The following is an 11,211-nucleotide window of genomic DNA, read 5'->3' as shown; positions in this document are numbered from 1 at the left end:
CCTAGTCAGTGAAGCCCCGCCCCCTAATCAGGGCTCAGCTTCTCTCCCAGCACAAAACCCCTCCAAGCCTCTACACATACAGATACTACCAATAGAAGACCAAACACACACAAATACCTTCTCCTCCAACCGAACTCCCACACAAACTCCCCTGTTCACAGCTCTGTTTGCTAGCTCCTGTGCCGCTGCCTGACTGGCTGCTACCTTTATAGGACCCCTAATCAGTGAAGCCCCGCCCCCTAATCAGGGCTCAGCTTCTCTCCCAGCACAAAGCCCCTCAAAGCGTCTACACATACACATACCACCAATACAAAAACACACACAAATACCTTCTCCTCCAACAGAACTCCCACTCAAACTCCCCTGTTTAGAGCTCTGTTTGCTAGCTCCTGTGCCGCTTCAGCTGTCTGTGCCGCTGGCTGACTGGCTGCTACCTTTATAGGACCCCTAGTCAGTGAAGCCCCGCCCCCTAATCAGGGCTCAGCTTCTCTCCAAGCACAAAGCCCCTCCAAGCCTCTACACATACAGACACTACGAATACAAAAAAAACACAAACAAATACCTTCTCCTCCAACAGAACTCCCACTCAAACTCCCCTGTTTACAGCTCTGTTTTCTAGCTCCAGTGCCGCTGTCTTTCTGGCTGCTACCTTTATAGGACCCCTAATCAGTGAAGCCCCGCCCCCTAATCAGGGCTCAGCTTCTCTCCCAGCACAAAGCCCCTCCAAGCCTCTACACATACATATACTACCAATACAAAACCAAACACACAAATACCATCTCCTCCAACAGACCTCCCACTCAAACTCCCCTGTTTACAGCTCTGTTTGCTAGCTCCTTTGCCGCTGCCTGACTGGCTGCTACCTTTATAGGACCCCTAGTCAGTCAAGCCCCGCCCCCTAATCAGGGCTCAGCTTCTCTCCCAGCACCTAGCCCCTCCAAGCCTCTACACATAAAGATACTACCAATACAAAAACACACACAAATACCTTCTCCTCCAACAGAACTCCCACTCAAACTCCCCTGTTTACATCTCTGTTTGCTAGCTCCTGTGCCGCTGCAGCTGTCTGTGCCGATGCCTGACTGGCTGCTACCTTTATAGGACCCCTAGTCAGGGAAGCCCCGCCCCCTAATCAGGGCTCAGCTCCTCTCCCAGCACAAAGCCCCTTCAAACCTCTACACATACAGGTACTACCAATACAAAAACACACACAAATACCTTCTCCTTCAACAGAACTCCCACTCAAACACCCTGTTTACAGCTCTGTTTGCTAGCTCCTGTGCCGCTGTCTGATTGGCTGCTACCTTTATAGGACCCCTAGTCAGTGAAACCCCGCCCCCTAATCAGGGCTCGGCTTCTCTCCCAGCACAAAGCCCCTCCAAGCCTCTACACATACAGATACTACCAATACAAAACCAAACACACACAAATACCTTCTCCTCCAACAGAACTCCAACTCAAACTCGCCTGTTTAGAGCTCTGTTTGCTAGCTCTTGTGCCCCTGCAGCTGTCTGTTCCGCTGCCTGACTGGCTGCTACCTTTATAGGACCCCTAGTCAGTGAAACCCCGCCCCCTAATCAGGGCTCAGCTTCTCTCCCAGCACAAAGCCCCTTCAAACCTCTACACATACAGATACTACCAATACAAAAACACACACACACAAATACCTTCTCCTCCAACAGAACTCCCACTCAAACTCCCCTGTTCACAGCTCTGTTTGCTAGCTCCTGTGCCGCTGCCTGCCTGGCTGCTACCTTTATAGGACCCCTAGTCAGTGAAGCCCCGCCCCCTAATCAGGGCTCAGCTTCTCTCCCAGCACAAAGCCCCTGCACATACAGATACTAACAATACAAAACCAAACACACACAAATACCTTCTCCTCCAACAGAACTCCCACTCAAACTCCCCTGTTTACAGCTCTGTTGGCTAGCTCCTGTGCCGCTGCCTGACTGGCTGCTACCTTTATAGGACCTTTTGTCAGTGAAGCCCCGCCCCCTAATCAGGGCTCAGCTTCTCTCCCAGCACAAAGCCCCCCCAAGCCTCTACACATACAGATACCACCAATACAAAACCAAACACACACACAAATACCTTTTCCTCCAACAGAACTCCCACTCAAACTCCCCTGTTTACAGCTCTGTTTGCTAGCTCCTGTGCCGCTGCCTGACTGGCTGCTACCTTTATAGGACGCCTAGTCAGTGAAGCCCCGCCCCCTAAGCAGGGCTCAGCTTCTCTCCCTACACATACAGATACTACCAATACAAAACCAAAAACACACAAATACCTTCTCCTCCAACAGAACTCCCACTCAAACTCCCCTGTTTACAGCTCTGTTTGCTAGCTCCTGTGCCGCTGCAGCTGTCTGTGCCAATGCCTGACTGGCTGCTACCTTTATAGGACCCCTAGTCAGTCAAGCCCCGCCCCCTAATCAGGGCTCAGCTTCTCTCCCAGCACAAAGCCCCTTCAAGCCTCTACACATACATATACTACCAATACAAAAACACACACAAATACCTTCTCCTCCAACAGAACTCCCACTCAAACTCCCCTGTTCACAGCTCTGTTTGCTAGCTCCTGTGCCGCTGCCTGACTGGCTGCTACCTTTATAGGACCCCTAGTCAGTGAAGCCCCGCCCCCTAATCAGGGCTCAGCTTCTCTCCCAGCACCTAGCCCCTCCAAGCCTCTACACATACAGATATTACCAATACAAAAACACACACAAATACCGTCTCCTCCAACAGAACTCCCACTCAAACTCCCCTGTTTACAGCTCTGTTTGCTAGCTCCTGTGCCGCTGCCTGACTGGCTGCTACCTTTATAGGACGCCTAGTCAGTGAAGCCCCGCCCCCTAAGCAGGGCTCAGCTTCTCTCCCAGCACAAAGCCCCTCCAAGCCTCTACACATACAGATACTACCAATACAAAACCAAAAACACACAAATACCTTCTCCTCCAACAGAACTCCCACTCAAACTCCCCTGTTTACAGCTCTGTTTGCTAGCTCCTGTGCCGCTGCCTGACTGGCTGCTACCTTTATAGGACGCCTAGTCAGTGAAGCCCCGCCCCCTAATCAGGGCTCAGCTTCTCTCCCAGCACAAAGCCCCTGCACATACAGATACTGACAATACAAAACCAAACACACACAAATACCTTCTCCTCCAACAGAACTCCCACTCAAACTCACCTGTTTACAGATCTGTTTGCTAGCTCCTGTGCCGCTGCAGCTGTCTGAGCCGATGCCTGACTGGCTGCTACCTTTATAGGACCCCTATTCAGTCAAGCCCCGCCCCCTAATCAGGGCTCAGCTTCTCTCCCAGCACAAAGCCCCTTCAAGACTCTACACATACATATACTACCAATACAAAAACACACACAAATACCTTCTCCTCCAACAGAACTCCCACTCAAACTCCCCTGTTCACAGCTCTGTTTCCTAGCTCCTGTGCCGCTGCCTGACTGGCTACTACCTTTATAGGACCCCTAGTCAGTGAAGCCCCGCCCCCTAATCAGGGCTCAGCTTCTCTCCCAGCACCTAGCCCCTCCAAGCCTCTACACATACAGGTACTACCAATACAAAAACACACACAAATACCTTCTCCTCCAACAGAACTCCCACTCAAACTCCCCTGTTCACAGCTCTGTTTGCTAGCTCCTGTGCCGCTGCCTGCCTGGCTGCTACCTTTATAGGACCCCTAGTCAGTGAAGCCCCGCCCCCTGATCAGGGCTCAGCTTCTCTCCCAGCACAAAGCCCCTGCACATACAGATACTGACAATACAAAACCAAACACACACAAATACCTTCTCCTCCAACAGAACTCCCACTCCAACTCCCCTGTTTACAGCTCTGTTTGCTAGGTCCTGTGCCGCTTCAGCTGTCTGTGCCGCTGCCTGACTGGCTGCTACCTTTATAGGACCCCTAGTCAGTGAAGCCCCGCCCCCAATCAGGGCTCAGCTTCTCTCCCAGCACAAAGCCCCTCCAAGCCTCTACACATACACATACTACCAATACAAAAAAACACACAAATACCTTCTCCTCCAAAAGAACTCCCACTCAAACTCCCCTGCTTACAGCTCTGTTTGCTAGCTCCTGTGCCACTGCCTGACTGGCTCCTACCTTTATAGGACCCCTAGTCAGTGAAGCCCCGCCCCCTGATCAGGGCTCAGCTTCTCTCCCAGCACAAAGCCCCTCCAAGCCTCTACATATACAGATACTACCAATACAAAAAAACACACAAATACCTTCTCCTCCAACAGAACTCCCACTCAAACTCCCCTGTTTACCGCTCTGTTTGCTAGCTCCTGTGCCGCTGCCTGACTGGCTGCTACCTTCATAGGACCCCTAGTCAGGGAAGCCACGCCCCCTAATCAGGGCTCAGCTTCTCTCCCAGCACAAAGCCCGTACACATACAGATACTACCAATACAAAACCGAACACACACAAGTACCTTCTCCTCCAACAGAACACCCACTCAAATTCCCCTGTTTACAGCTCTGTTTGCTAGCTCCTGTGCCGCTGCAGCTGTCTGTGCCAATGCCTGACTGGCTGCTACCTTTATAGGACCCCTAGTCAGTGAAGCCCCGCCCCCTAATCAGGGCTCAGCTTCTCTCGCAGCACCTAGCCCCTCCAAGCCTCTACACATACAGATAATACCAATACAAAAACACACACAAATACCTTCTCCTCCAACAGAACTCCCACTCAAACTCCCCTGTTCACAGCTCTGTTTGCTAGCTCCTGTGCCACTGCAGCTGTCTGTTCCGCTGCCTGATTGGCTGCTACCTTTATAGGACCCCTAGTCAGTTAAGCCCCGCCCCCTAATCAGGGCTCAGCTTCTCTCCAAGCACAAAGCCCCGCCAAACCCCTGCACATACAGATACTACCAATACAAAACCAAACACACACAAATACCTTCTCCTCCAACAGAACTCCCACTCAAACTCCCCTGTTTACAGCTCTGTTTGCTAGCTCCTGTGCCGCTGCCTGACTGGCTGCTACCTTTATAGGACCCCTAGTCAGTGAAGCCCCGCCCCCTGATCAGGGCTCAGCTTCTCTCCCAGCACAAAGCCCCTCCAAGCCTCTACACATACAGATACTACCAATACAAAACCAAACACACACAAATACCTTCTCCTCCAACAGAACTCCCACTCAAACTCCCCTGTTTACAGCTCTGTTTGCTAGCTCCTGTGCCGCTGCCTGACTGGCTGCTACCTTTATAGGACGCCTAGTCAGTGAAGCCCCGCCCCCTAAGCAGGGCTCAGCTTCTCTCCCAGCACAAAGCCCCTCCAAGCCTCTACACATACAGATACTACCAATACAAAACCAAAAACACACAAATACCTTCTCCTCCAACAGAACTCCCACTCAAACTCCCCTGTTTACAGCTCTGTTTGCTAGCTCCTGTGCCGCTGCAGCTGTCTGTGCCGCTGCCTGACTGTCTGCTACCTTTATAGGACCCCTAGTCAGTGAAGCCCCGCCCCCTAATCAGGGCTCAGCTTCTCTCCCAGCACAAAGCCCCTGCACATACAGATACTGACAATACAAAACCAAACACACACAAATACCTTCTCCTCCAACAGAACTCCCACTCAAACTCCCCTGTTTACAGCTCTGTTTGCTAGCTCCTGTGCCGCTGCCTGACTGGCTGCTACCTTTATAGGACCCCTAGTCAGTGAAGCCCCGCCCCCTGATCAGGGCTCAGCTTCTCTCCCAGCACAAAGCCCCTCCAAGCCTCTACACATACAGATATTACCAATACAAAAACACACACAAATACCGTCTCCTCCAACAGAACTCCCACTCAAACTCCCCTGTTTACAGCTCTGTTTGCTAGCTCCTGTGCCGCTGCCTGACTGGCTGCTACCTTTATAGGACGCCTAGTCAGTGAAGCCCCGCCCCCTAAGCAGGGCTCAGCTTCTCTCCCAGCACAAAGCCCCTCCAAGCCTCTACACATACAGATACTACCAATACAAAACCAAAAACACACAAATACCTTCTCCTCCAACAGAACTCCCACTCAAACTCCCCTGTTTACAGCTCTGTTTGCTAGCTCCTGTGCCGCTGCCTGACTGGCTGCTACCTTTATAGGACGCCTAGTCAGTGAAGCCCCGCCCCCTAATCAGGGCTCAGCTTCTCTCCCAGCACAAAGCCCCTGCACATACAGATACTGACAATACAAAACCAAACACACACAAATACCTTCTCCTCCAACAGAACTCCCACTCAAACTCACCTGTTTACAGATCTGTTTGCTAGCTCCTGTGCCGCTGCAGCTGTCTGAGCCGATGCCTGACTGGCTGCTACCTTTATAGGACCCCTATTCAGTCAAGCCCCGCCCCCTAATCAGGGCTCAGCTTCTCTCCCAGCACAAAGCCCCTTCAAGACTCTACACATACATATACTACCAATACAAAAACACACACAAATACCTTCTCCTCCAACAGAACTCCCACTCAAACTCCCCTGTTCACAGCTCTGTTTCCTAGCTCCTGTGCCGCTGCCTGACTGGCTACTACCTTTATAGGACCCCTAGTCAGTGAAGCCCCGCCCCCTAATCAGGGCTCAGCTTCTCTCCCAGCACCTAGCCCCTCCAAGCCTCTACACATACAGGTACTACCAATACAAAAACACACACAAATACCTTCTCCTCCAACAGAACTCCCACTCAAACTCCCCTGTTCACAGCTCTGTTTGCTAGCTCCTGTGCCGCTGCCTGCCTGGCTGCTACCTTTATAGGACCCCTAGTCAGTGAAGCCCCGCCCCCTGATCAGGGCTCAGCTTCTCTCCCAGCACAAAGCCCCTGCACATACAGATACTGACAATACAAAACCAAACACACACAAATACCTTCTCCTCCAACAGAACTCCCACTCCAACTCCCCTGTTTACAGCTCTGTTTGCTAGGTCCTGTGCCGCTTCAGCTGTCTGTGCCGCTGCCTGACTGGCTGCTACCTTTATAGGACCCCTAGTCAGTGAAGCCCCGCCCCCAATCAGGGCTCAGCTTCTCTCCCAGCACAAAGCCCCTCCAAGCCTCTACACATACACATACTACCAATACAAAAAAACACACAAATACCTTCTCCTCCAAAAGAACTCCCACTCAAACTCCCCTGCTTACAGCTCTGTTTGCTAGCTCCTGTGCCACTGCCTGACTGGCTCCTACCTTTATAGGACCCCTAGTCAGTGAAGCCCCGCCCCCTGATCAGGGCTCAGCTTCTCTCCCAGCACAAAGCCCCTCCAAGCCTCTACATATACAGATACTACCAATACAAAAAAACACACAAATACCTTCTCCTCCAACAGAACTCCCACTCAAACTCCCCTGTTTACCGCTCTGTTTGCTAGCTCCTGTGCCGCTGCCTGACTGGCTGCTACCTTCATAGGACCCCTAGTCAGGGAAGCCACGCCCCCTAATCAGGGCTCAGCTTCTCTCCCAGCACAAAGCCCGTACACATACAGATACTACCAATACAAAACCGAACACACACAAGTACCTTCTCCTCCAACAGAACACCCACTCAAATTCCCCTGTTTACAGCTCTGTTTGCTAGCTCCTGTGCCGCTGCAGCTGTCTGTGCCAATGCCTGACTGGCTGCTACCTTTATAGGACCCCTAGTCAGTGAAGCCCCGCCCCCTAATCAGGGCTCAGCTTCTCTCGCAGCACCTAGCCCCTCCAAGCCTCTACACATACAGATAATACCAATACAAAAACACACACAAATACCTTCTCCTCCAACAGAACTCCCACTCAAACTCCCCTGTTCACAGCTCTGTTTGCTAGCTCCTGTGCCACTGCAGCTGTCTGTTCCGCTGCCTGATTGGCTGCTACCTTTATAGGACCCCTAGTCAGTTAAGCCCCGCCCCCTAATCAGGGCTCAGCTTCTCTCCAAGCACAAAGCCCCGCCAAACCCCTGCACATACAGATACTACCAATACAAAACCAAACACACACAAATACCTTCTCCTCCAACAGAACTCCCACTCAAACTCCCCTGTTTACAGCTCTGTTTGCTAGCTCCTGTGCCGCTGCCTGACTGGCTGCCACCTTTATAGGACCCCTAGTCAGTGAAGCCCCGCCCCCTGATCAGGGCTCAGCTTCTCTCCCAGCACAAAGCCCCTCCAAGCCTCTACACATACAGATACTACCAATACAAAACCAAACACACACAAATACCTTCTCCTCCAACAGAACTCCCACTCAAACTCCCCTGTTTACAGCTCTGTTTGCTAGCTCCTGTGCCGCTGCCTGACTGGCTGCTACCTTTATAGGACGCCTAGTCAGTGAAGCCCCGCCCCCTAAGCAGGGCTCAGCTTCTCTCCCAGCACAAAGCCCCTCCAAGCCTCTACACATACAGATACTACCAATACAAAACCAAAAACACACAAATACCTTCTCCTCCAACAGAACTCCCACTCAAACTCCCCTGTTTACAGCTCTGTTTGCTAGCTCCTGTGCCGCTGCAGCTGTCTGTGCCGCTGCCTGACTGTCTGCTACCTTTATAGGACCCCTAGTCAGTGAAGCCCCGCCCCCTAATCAGGGCTCAGCTTCTCTCCCAGCACAAAGCCCCTGCACATACAGATACTGACAATACAAAACCAAACACACACAAATACCTTCTCCTCCAACAGAACTCCCACTCAAACTCCCCTGTTTACAGCTCTGTTTGCTAGCTCCTGTGCCGCTGCCTGACTGGCTGCTACCTTTATAGGACCCCTAGTCAGTGAAGCCCCGCCCCCTGATCAGGGCTCAGCTTCTCTCCCAGCACAAAGCCCCTCCAAGCCTCTACACATACAGATACTACCAATGCAAAACCAAACACACACAAATACCATCTCCTCCAAGAGAACTCCCACTCAAACTCCCCTGTTTACAGCTCTGTTTGCTAGCTCCTGTGCCGCTGCCTGACTGGCTGCTACCTTTATAGGACCCCTAGTCAGTGAAGCCCCGCCCCCTAATCAGGGCTCAGCTTCTCTCGCAGCACCTAGCCCCTAAAAGCCTCTACACATACAGATACTACCAATACAAAAACACACACACACAAATACCTTCTCCTCCAACAGAACTCCCACTCAAACTCCCCTGTTCACAGCTCTGTTTGCTAGCTCCTGTGCCGCTGCCTGCCTGGCTGCTACCTTTATAGGACCCCTAGTCAGTGAAGCCCCGCCCCCTAATCAGGGCTCAGCTTCTCTCCCAGCACAAAGTCCCTGCACATACAGATACTGACAATACAAAACCAAACACACACAAATACCTTCTCCTCCAACAGAACTCCCACTCAAACTCCCCTGTTTACAGCTCTGTTTGCTAACTCCTGTGCCGCTGCCTGACTGGCTGCTACCTTTATAGGACCCCTAGTCAGTGAAGCCCCGCCCCCTTATCAGGGCTCAGCTTCTCTCCAAGCAAAAAGCCCCGCCAAACCCCTACACATACAGATACTACCAATACAAAACCAAACACACACAAATACCATCTCCTCCAACAAAACTCCCACTCAAACTCCCCTGTTTACAGCTCTGTTTGCTAACTCCTGTGCCGCTGCCTGACTGGCTGCTACCTTTATAGGACGCCTAGTCAGTGAAGCCCCGCCCCCTAAGCAGGGCTCAGCTTCTCTCCCTACACATACAGATACTACCAATACAAAACCAAAAACACACAAATACCTTCTCCTCCAACAGAACTCCCACTCAAACTCCACTGTTTACAGCTCTGTTTGCTAGCTCCTGTGCCGCTGCAGCTGTCTGTGCCAATGCCTGACTGGCTGCTACCTTTATAGGACCCCTAGTCAGTCAAGCCCCGCCCCCTAATCAGGGCTCAGCTTCTCTCCCAGCACAAAGCCCCTTCAAGCCTCTACACATACATATACTACCAATACAAAAAAACACACAAATACCTTCTCCTCCAACAGAACTCCCACTCAAACTCCCCTGTTAACAGCTCTGTTTGCTAGCTCCTGTGCCGCTGCCTGACTGGCTGCTACCTTTATAGGACCCCTAGTCAGTGAAGCCCCGCCCCCTAATCAGGGCTCAGCTTCTCTCCCAGCACCTAGCCCCTCCAAGCCTCTACACATACAGATATTACCAATACAAAAACACACACAAATACCGTCTCCTCCAACAGAACTCCCACTCAAACTCCCCTGTTTACAGCTCTGTTTGCTAGCTCCTGTGCCGCTGCCTGACTGGCTGCTACCTTTATAGGACGCCTAGTCAGTGAAGCCCCGCCCCCTAAGCAGGGCTCAGCTTCTCTCCCAGCACAAAGCCCCTCCAAGCCTCTACACATACAGATACTACCAATACAAAACCAAAAACACACAAATACCTTCTCCTCCAACAGAACTCCCACTCAAACTCCCCTGTTTACAGCTCTGTTTGCTAGCTCCTGTGCCGCTGCCTGACTGGCTGCTACTTTTATAGGACGCCTAGTCAGTGAAGCCCCGCCCCCTAATCAGGGCTCAGCTTCTCTCCCAGCACAAAGCCCCTGCACATACAGATACTGACAATACAAAACCAAACACACACAAATACCTTCTCCTCCAACAGAACTCCCACTCAAACTCACCTGTTTACAGATCTGTTTGCTAGGTCCTGTGCCGCTTCAGCTGTCTGAGCCGCTGCCTGACTGGCTGCTACCTTTATAGGACCCCTAGTCAGTCAAGCCCCGCCCCCTAATCAGGGCTCAGCTTCTCTCCCAGCACAAAGCCCCTTCAAGACTCTACACATACATATACTACCAATACAAAAACACACACAAATACCTTCTCCTCCAACACAACTCCCACTCAAACTCCCCTGTTCACAGCTCTGTTTCCTAGCTCCTGTGCCGCTGCCTGACTGGCTACTACCTTTATAGGACCCCTAGTCAGTGAAGCCCCGCCCCCTAATCAGGGCTCAGCTTCTCTCCCAGCACCTAGCCCCTCCAAGCCTCTACACATACAGGTACTACCAATACAAAAACACACACAAATACCTTCTCCTCCAACAGAACTCCCACTCAAACTCCCCTGTTCACAGCTCTGTTTGCTAGCTCCTGTGCCGCTGCCTGACTGGCTGCTACCTTTATAGGACCCCTAGTCAGTGAAGCCCCGCCCCCTGATCAGGGCTCAGCTTCTCTCCCAGCACAAAGCCCCTGCACATACAGATACTGACAATACAAAACCAAACACACACAAATACCTTCTCCTCCAACAGAACTCCCACTCCAACTCCCCTGTTT

The sequence above is a fragment of the Lepidochelys olivacea genome, assembly GCF_965140295.1.
Source record: "Lepidochelys olivacea isolate rLepOli2 genome assembly, chromosome: 25".
In the NCBI taxonomy this organism is placed as follows: domain Eukaryota; kingdom Metazoa; phylum Chordata; order Testudines; family Cheloniidae; genus Lepidochelys; species Lepidochelys olivacea.
This window is presented reverse-complemented; position numbering follows the sequence as displayed.